Below are 9,943 nucleotides of genomic sequence, written 5' to 3'. Positions count from 1 at the left end.
TTGAAACCTTTTTTTTCTTGTGAAATTTATCGTGGACGAATTAATTACCTTAAATTTTAAGAGAATTTTTTTTTCCTCCTGGAAAATGTGCCCCCCCCCCCCTTTAAATCATGTATCTGCCCCTAATAATAGACATGCATCACAAAGGGGAAATGATAAGATTTTTAAAAAAGCAGCAAAAAGTAGGGAAAAATATATGTGAATGTTTGATGAAATTTTGCCAAAGAATAACGGAGTTATGAATATTAAAGCATTTGACTTTGTGACGTCACAGACTAGTAGCTCCTCCGCAGGTCGTGTCATCATGGTGATATTGAATCTGGAAACTGTAATTATCTCAAACAATTGAAAATTTTTAATTCATGTGTTTGTATTTTCCCGCCATGCTGAAGAATTTTCACTTTGAAGAAAAAATAGCAAATTTTCATGAAACATAGTCTAACAACTAAGCATGAATTAAAAAAAAATGTTAGAACCGTAAAGGTTCTAATAATCAGTCACATCATGCCCCATCTATAATTTTATTTAATACGTTCCATTAAAAAAGTGGAATTTGAAATCATATATGACTGGGAAATACTTGCATTTTTATGATGTCACAAGTCAACAACCTTAAATATTCATAACTTTCCTTTTTTTGCAGATTTTCATTAAACCTTCATCATTATTTTGTCTCCAATTTTAAAGCAAAATTTCCCTTTGAATAAGAGTGATATTGCTGCTTAAAATTATTAGGTATTTATATTTGACAAGGGAAGGCAGCGAATTATATTTATTTGCAATGACTTTCCCCTATTCCTAGTGCAAAAGAAAGAACTAAGAAAGAAGAATGATAGGTCTGAATCTTGCTAATACTCTATATCAGGGCCGTAGAACCGGGGGGGGGGGGGGGGATGGGGCTTGGTGGTCTTCAAGCCCCCCTCCCCCAAAAATCGTGTACAAAAACATATGACCAATTTTTTTTCCTGCGTCCCCCCTAAATTCTGATGGACCCCCCTTAAAATGTCTCTTGCCCCCCTAAAATTTAGGTTGATTAACCTTTTTTTTTTGCTTGTCACATTTGTTTACATGACAGTGTCCATCACAAAATTTCATGCAGACCCCCCCCTCATTTTTTGGATTCCGCCGCCAATGATACTTGTGAGTGGTGCATTTTCAGAATATGGAAAATGCGTGTTTAGGGTGCTTTTCGAGACCCCGTGGTCGCGCATGGTATCCACTCGTCAAAGGAAGTGCCCCCGCCCCTGGGTAACAGCCCCTACAGCCCGAGATACAGACGTAAAAGTGTATGGAAAACTGAAAAGGTTACTTCAAACAATTTTTTTTTAAAGATTGAAAAATTTATTTTTGAAAAGTGTAATAATGAGAACCTGGTTGAGTTCATCAATCAACCTTTTCATTGGTGAAAGTAACAACCATTTTGAGGTGGATTTTAGTCAGTCGGCAGGTCCCAAGAAAAAGGCTTCTTTCATCCAAGTGATATTCATGACTATAGGGGTTTTGCATATTTAATGAGCTTGATGCGGACCAACACACCTCTTTTCATTTAGTCATTGCTGCTTTAATTGGACATCAAATTTTATGATTTTGGTATCATTGTAAAGAAGAAGAATCATTCTTTTAGGTCATGTGTTTGCATTTATTCAAAGACTTTGTAATATAGGTTAAACATTTGATCTAAAACATGCTACAAAATAATTATTTTCACCTGACAAAATCTGCAATTTTTACTCTTTATTTTTGTTTGAGCCCAAAATATTTTTAGATCATGATAAAGCTGAATATGTATGCTTTAAAATGGTATAGGTTTCAAAATAACAATTGGTTTAATCGGGTCAAGATCACACTTTTCATTGGCCAAGTACAAAAAGCAGCTTGAAAACAAGAATACTGCACTCTGATTGGTCAAAGAGACCACACACTGGCAAATTCCAACGGTTCCAGTGCATGGATTCATGAGAAGGTCACACTCCCCATGTGGTAATCTCCTCAAATTACCCGCGCCTGTTGTTGTGCAAACCTTATCCAGCCAATCAGAACTCTGGATTTCATGCAACTACAAATTTCATAAATCTCGTCTTGTACCTTGGTGGGAAAAGTGTGATCTTGACCCGATTAAAAGGTGCCGCATATCAAGAGTGGCATAGTGAGAAAGTAGAGAAGTTCAGCTTTTCGGTGATATATATATCATTGAGGCTCAAAATAAAAAGTTTTGCACAATTTGCAAAAGAAAACAGAGGAAGAAAATTCAGTTTTGAGGCATGTTTTCAGGGCAGGAATTCACTTATTTATCAAAATATTGTATGCAAAGTAAATGACCAACATGAAAGAGTAACATTTACTCTATCTGATGGTGCAATGATATTTCGTTTTACTTGAGGTTAAATCAGGTAAATTCTAAGAGAAAGAAAATCTCACGAATCACGAGATTTTGCAAGGAGGAGGATTCTGCCACGAGATGATTTGGATGAATCTGGCCTTTTTGCTCATTAGCACAGGGACCTGCGGTCTAGCGTGATTTATAACTGTATATAAACATTGAATAGATTTTAAAACAAATTGTATAGCGCCATCTGCGTTTTTTATGTTCGCGTTTCGTGAAAGAACCTGGGCCTGTTGCATAAAAAAAATTTACCTGAGAAAACTCTGGTAAAAACTGAAAACTAAGGTTAGTCTGATTTCTGCCATTGACTTTAACACACGGCAAAAAACTCTGGTAAAAACAACCTGAGTTTTATCAGGTAAAAAGTTTTATGCAACGGGACCCAGTTGTTACACTATGTTGCATGCTATAGTTCACCAATTTTCAACGTTTCAAAGATAGTTAATACATCCCACGTTGCCTAAAAATTACACAGTGTTGGCTTTTCATTAGGAAATATCCCTTTATTCAGTCAATGCAAAATTTGTCTCCTATATACAAACTTAAAGGTGGATTTGAAACAGATAAAATCAAACTAGCATAACGCTAAAAATTTCATGAAAATCGGATGTAAAATCAGAAAGTTATGACATTTTAAAGTTTCTCTTCTTTTTCACAAACAATGATATCCGCGAGTGATATGCAGTAAATGCAAATGAGACAGTCGATGGTGTCCTTCACTCACCATTTCGTTTGTATTTTAATTATACAATATTTCATTTTTTACGTATTTGACAACAAGGACCAACTTGACTGACCTAGGATTTAAAAATGCTAATTCCACATGTTCAGGGAGGAATTAACCGTCGTTTCGCTTGACAATGAGAATATTTTTATATAATAAAATACATGTCATCAGTCTCCTCATTTTCATACCCTACCAGGATGCCCATAATTATAACCGTTTTGTAAAATTAAGCCAAACTTTATAAGTGTCAAATCTTTCTTATTTTATTATCCAATGTTGATGAAATTTTCAGTGTTATGCTTGTTAGATTTTTATATTTTTATTCAAATCAACATTGGACTTGCACTTTAAACAATATTTATGAAGTACTATAAAAATGTGACTGGCAATGTATTGTTTTGTTGAAATATATTACATGGACTTAAAACTGAATCTTTGAGGAAAAATAAAACAAGGAATAAGCAAACTTCTGGAAAACAACCCCATTAATGTTATCCAAATTTGGAGATCTAAATTGCTCATTTATAGACTGAAGTTTTTCTAGTGGTATGAATTCTTCATTCAGCTCATAAATAATCTTCATTTCTGCATTTCAACTTAAACCTCCTTTCCACACCCTATATTAAAACATATTCCTGTGAATAGCACATACCTCTTTTGAAATCCACTTTAGTATCATTAAAAAAACTAATAGGCAGTTAATGTTTAAGCATATTTGTCTCTCGACTTCTCATGAAGAATTCCTAACAATATTTTAATGGCGCTGTACAGCATTTGAACATGGACAGGCAAAATTTTCATTCGGGTTAAACTTCGCTTTTCTAGAGTTCCAATATTTATTTGGATCTCAAGCTGTTTACAGATCGGGGGGGGGGGGGGGGGGTATGTCGCCTTTTTTTCTTTTATGTTTTACATGCTTTTACCCACTATGCCTGTAAGCGTTACGTCACAGGGATGATGAGACCTAATGATGACGGGTGTTTGGTGTGTATCTGTGTGTAAGGGTGAGTGTGCAGTGTTGTTAGAGTTTTTTCTCAATGATTTATATTAATCCATTTATAATTATGTATCTGAGTAATATTTCACCCTACAATAATGCTATTTTTTCTGTATTATGCATTCATATTGTAGATATTCTGTATATTTCCAAATTATCATTTGATTACAATTTGTTATTATTTGTATAAACTTAACTTTTTGTATTATCATCTGGTAATAATTACAATTATTATATTTTTGTATCATTCATGTATACTAAGATTTGATGCCTCATGGCATGGCCACAATGTAAATCAGACTCTGTATCTGTTTGGGTTTTTTACCGTGTGAAAATAAAATTTATCTCTATCTATCTATCTATCCATCTATCTATCTCTCGACTACATTCGAGGGGAGGTTGGTCTGATGCATCTCTGTGAAAAAGAGCTGTGTCTAAGCCTAGAGGAAACTTGTTTTTTGCATATTTAATAACCTATTCATATAAAAACATGAAAGAGACACACACACACCCATCCATACACAGAATACAACTAGGAAAAAAAGTTTAAAGCCAAAAATATGAATTTGAATTTATTACCAACATTATTTATTATCAAGCAGATGCATGCAAGTCATATTGCAATGCAATATCATTAGAGTGGAATACACTGTTAATATACATGAGTATGTATTTTTCAAATACAAATTATAATAGTTAGTGTGAAAAGTGTCAGAACCAAGAAGACAAAATGTGTTCAAGCTTTAAAGACTTTACCTCGTTTACGTTTGCTACAATTATTGTACAATGTATTAGTCTACGATTTTTGGATGGAATTGTACATTCGGTGTAGGTGGCTGCAGGCTGCGATGTGTGTGTTAAAAGGGCCAAACACAAAGCCATACAGAGGCCTTACATAGATCATACAATCCCATGTGCTAATTCAACTATAACCCTGCCCTGGATCCCATCTTACAAAGATTTATGATTGATCTAATCAATCGTAAGTATACGGAAATCCATCAATGCCATAATTTTTTGTATCTTAGCAAATTCTTACGCTATATATGACTCATCTTACCATGCACAATGCGATAATAGGTTTTATGTAATGGCAACAAGAATAAACACAAATAATGAATACACATTTTGAAAAGTATCTGTCTACATTTCCAAACATAGTCAGCCTACTAAATTGTAAAGTTCTAACCTACATTGTGCTTTGTGGGAGATGTCTGAATAGAATAAAGCAATTTGTGTTTTAATTAAAAAAAAGAAAAAATATATATAACATGAAATAAATAAAAGTGCACAAAAATATCCAGTCATCTCTATATTTATACAAAAAAATAATGGACTGCAAACTACAAAGGCAAAACCGTTTATTAATTCATCTTACAGTACTCTTTTGATAAACATATAATTTTTATTTCAGGTGAAAACAAGCTATTACAGATCAATAAAACCTTTCTTACACTTGGGCTGGATCCCCTTTACAATGATGCAATCGTCTATTTTGGATTTAATTTGAATTCTACTAAAAACGTAAATTGATTCCACAGAAAATGAACGAATTCATTTTTGATGCATGCTTGATACTGCATCTAACAGCGAAAATTGATTCACATCAATTTTTCCAAAGCATGTAAAGATTCATTTTATGTACATCATTGACGATTTCATAAATGTTTTCTAAAGCATGATTCAAGTTTGGGTTCAACATTAGCTTGGAAATCACACTAACAAGTCTTATCTTTAAAGGACAAGTCCACCCCAACAAAAACTTGATTTGAATAAAAAGAGAAAAATTCAACAAGCATAACACTGAAAATTTCATCAAAATCGGATGTAAAATAAGAAAGTTATGACGTTTTAAAGTTTCGCTTCATTTCACAAAACAATTATATGCACATCTCGCTCGGTATGCAAATGAGGGAACTGATGACATCATTCACTCACTATTTCTTTTGTATTTTATTATATGAAATATTTTGATTTTCTCGTCATTGTCATGTGAAATGAAGTTTCATTCCTCCCTGAAAACATGGAATTCCATTATTCTAATATTTTGTGCTTCAGGCAAGGAGGTCCTAATCGTCAAATTCGTAAAAATTGAAATATTGTATAATTCATACAATAAAAAACAAAAGAAATAGTGAGTGAGTGACATCATCGACTCTCTCATTAGGATTTAACTGGCTCGTTCATATAACTATTATGTTAAAAATAAGCAAAACTTTGAAATGTCATAACTTTCTTATTTTACATCCGATTTTGATGAAATTTTCAGCGTTATGCTAGTTTGATTTTTCTCTATTCATTAAAATCAACATTTTGCTGGGGTGGACTTGACCTTTAAGACTCCTCTTTTTTTAAAGAGGAGTCATTACTCTCGTAGCCATAGATGCCTCTTAAGACAACATTGACAATAAAAATCGTAAGAATGCTAGTTAAAGAAATATGTTGTAAAAATAGATGTAGAATCCTTACACTATAATACAAGACATTAAGAGAATTATCACACAAAAACATGATAAATGTATGAATAATAGATAATAAACATTTAACATTAGAAATATTGCCACATAGTTGCAAATGTTGCTATACACTGTGACAGTATGCGCTAGATAATATTTAGATCAGCTGACAGGCTTTGTTCTCTCTCTTTCGATATGAAGAGAGAAATAGAGAGAGATAGAAGGAGGGGGAGACAGAGCGTAGAAAGGGGAGAAAGAGAATGAGAGAGAGGACTTTTCCAAGTTGGGCCACAAGGAGTCATGCTCACTCATAACCATGTATTTTTTTTTCAAGTCAAGATTACTTTTTGAAAAAAAAAAAATAACACCTTCACTTGACCCTTAAGTGTGTACTGCTGTTTTACAGAGCAATGTTAACTCCTGTTTGTCTTACTACATAATGTAACTTTGACTATCAAAAATAAATTGTATTTATCCTTTTATTGCTAGTATTGAGGTGTGGAATGTGACTGCCTTGAAAAATCTATTTAATGATCTCAAACATTTAAGTTCATGACCCATATTTTGATATTGGGTTTGACTTTAATGTCATCTGGGGAGCGTTTCTTGAAAGGACTTGTCAGACGTTTTATCCGACAAGTTCCCTTTTGTCCGACAGTTACCAAAGAAACAGTGACTCTCAGCCAATCAAAAATTAAGGAAAGATGTCAGATCTGACGACTTGTCGGACAAAACTGCTGATGAAACGCTCCCCCGGTCCGAATATGTGGCTTAACTATGAATAGCCAACTGTGACGCAAATCTCTTTTACAGGTTAAATTTATCAGCTTAATATGACACTGAAATTATTCAAAAATGTCTGGTAAATAGCTAAAATAGTTTCTCCATTAAAGCATGAGAGCACAGTAAAGATGAGAAACATACCCTGTAAACCAAATTTTGACATTTTTTGCTTCCAAATTCTCTCCAGTACAGGGTTATACCATGGCCTTAAGTAAACTGGACTATAAATTCAGGTCAATATGATTAAATGTCATTTTGCTTTCTGCCGGGTTGTATGTATCAAATTACCATAGCCGATTCTTGAATAATAAACATCCAACAACAACAACAATATAAACAAGAGTATAGACGTCAATGAAAATGAAATACAGATAGTACCATCAATCCGGGGCCTTCCTCATGTAAAGCTCACTATACTCTGATTCATTTTACTGTCCCAAGAAAGAATCCACATGATTTTGATCCACACACACAAAAAAAAAACAGTGAATAAAACATACCTTGTCATACAAGGCTTTTTCACATTGAAATTCGATTAGTTGATTTTTAAAAGAGAATTTACAAGTCTTTCAAACGAATTGTTTTCCAATGATTTGGATTATAAAATATCCTTGCTCCCGAACATCAGGGAGGTACTTAAAATGTACAAGAAAAAATGTAGGTTTTTCTTCTGGTCTAAATACCACTTGGCATATGATCCACCACAATTCTTCCAATGACAAAATCCTGGGAGTTTCTTCAATCCTAAAATCAACATTTATAATCAATTCAACACCAGATCTGTTAGTATAACCTTGTAAAACAATGAAATATATCAGAAATTTGATATTACGGTGACAGCATCGATTTAAAGGCATTGAAATAGTTGCTCTAACAATTTTACGAATAATGACTTTTAATGATGAACATCCAAGGGGATAACATTTCTTTCCGTCACCACACGAGGTCTTGTGAATCTCTTATCCAACTAAACCTCCGCATTATGTTTATATGCAAGTCTTGGAAAGTTGTACATGTATAAACATGGTTGGACATTCCATTTAACTCTATGAACAATGGAATTAAATTTTAACTTACTAATAGACTGTGGGATGGTCGCTAAAATTGTGACTTTCCGTGGGGCGGCAAATACAACCACGGTTCTTGGACATGATAATATGTAAAATATTATGAGTGAATACATGCACAATGTTGCCATCGGTAAATTTTGCTCCTGACCTCAAAATTAAAATAATAATATGCAAAATCGTACCATTGATTCGACTGGAAATTCCGCCATTCACCCCGTGTGTTAAGGACTTCCGTGAACGCGCGCAAGCGTGCACAATGCATGTAACCTCGTTCGCGTTTTATTTTTTTTTATTCGCTGTGCACGATATACGTTATAATACAGAATATACGATGGCGTATAAGATGTCGTCGTCTTCGTCGTGTTTTGACAGCGAAAATGACGATTTATCACTAGCAAATATATGCTACATGCACGTCTTACCCAAGGAAAGAGGGCCAGTAAATTCCTTTCAAGTAAAGAGCTAGAACAATTTTAAGCCTTTGCTGCATTTGTTGATGTAGACTACCTGAGACTTCAGAATAAAAATAGCTATTCGTGCAGCAGAGAAGTTTGCGATTGACTTGCATGCAGCCGGCCCCGGGAGACCAGCCTGACGTCCGACCAGCATTTCCGCAAGATCCGAATGGATCAAAATAAATATAGATGTTCGATGTAGGCCTACCGCGTTTACATCTTGCCCAGAGCCAGGTCAAACATCGTTCGTATATCACCAGCATTGAGCAATCAAGCGATCGAAGGTAATTTGTTTTCACTTTGTGCTCTTGCATTTCACTCTCTGCAAAAGTGAAGCGGTGCAAACTTTGATGATTTTTGTATAGGTCTACATCTAGATTTCTTAATTGAGTCGATGAATAATGTGACTCATGACTTACTTCGTCTTCTATTCATAGGCTTGTAAATGTGGCGGTGAAGTAAGTCATGACATGAGTCACATTATGTATCGATTCAATTAAGAAATCTAGACCTATACAAATATCATCAAAGCTTGTACTGCTTCACTTTTGCAGAGAATGAAATGCAAAAGCACAAAGTGAAACAATTTTGGCATGGACAAAGATCGCTATAACAAGGATCACCATCTCAAAATCATCCTCTGTATCTTTTTCACCTTCGATAGCTTGATTGCTGGAATGCTGGTGATACGAACGATGTTTGACCTGGCTCTGAGCAAGATGTAACGCGTTACATCTATAACGTTAGTTTGATCCATTCGGATCTTGCTGCAATGCTTGTCGGGCTGGGCAGGAGCGTAACGGGTCGGTGGCCATGCAGGAGGGGCAAGAGCAAAAAAATCTCCGGTCTTATCAGGGTCAGATCCATGATTTTCCAAAAGGGGGCTAATTTTTCAGAGGAAAGTTTCGACCAGCCCCCCCCAAAAAAAAAAAATTTTTCAACCAATTGACAAGCAAAAAAAATAAAGGTTTTCACCCACAAATGAAGTATATTTCGTACACGAAAAAAAGGGTCTTCAATTTCAAAAGAGGGGGCACACCTTTGTTTTAATGGCATATTTACATTACAAATT

The sequence above is a fragment of the Lytechinus variegatus genome, chromosome 12, assembly GCF_018143015.1.
Source record: "Lytechinus variegatus isolate NC3 chromosome 12, Lvar_3.0, whole genome shotgun sequence".
Lineage (NCBI taxonomy): Eukaryota > Metazoa > Echinodermata > Echinoidea > Temnopleuroida > Toxopneustidae > Lytechinus > Lytechinus variegatus.
The sequence above is the reverse complement of the archived record's forward strand: the minus strand, read 5'-3'. Positions refer to the sequence as shown.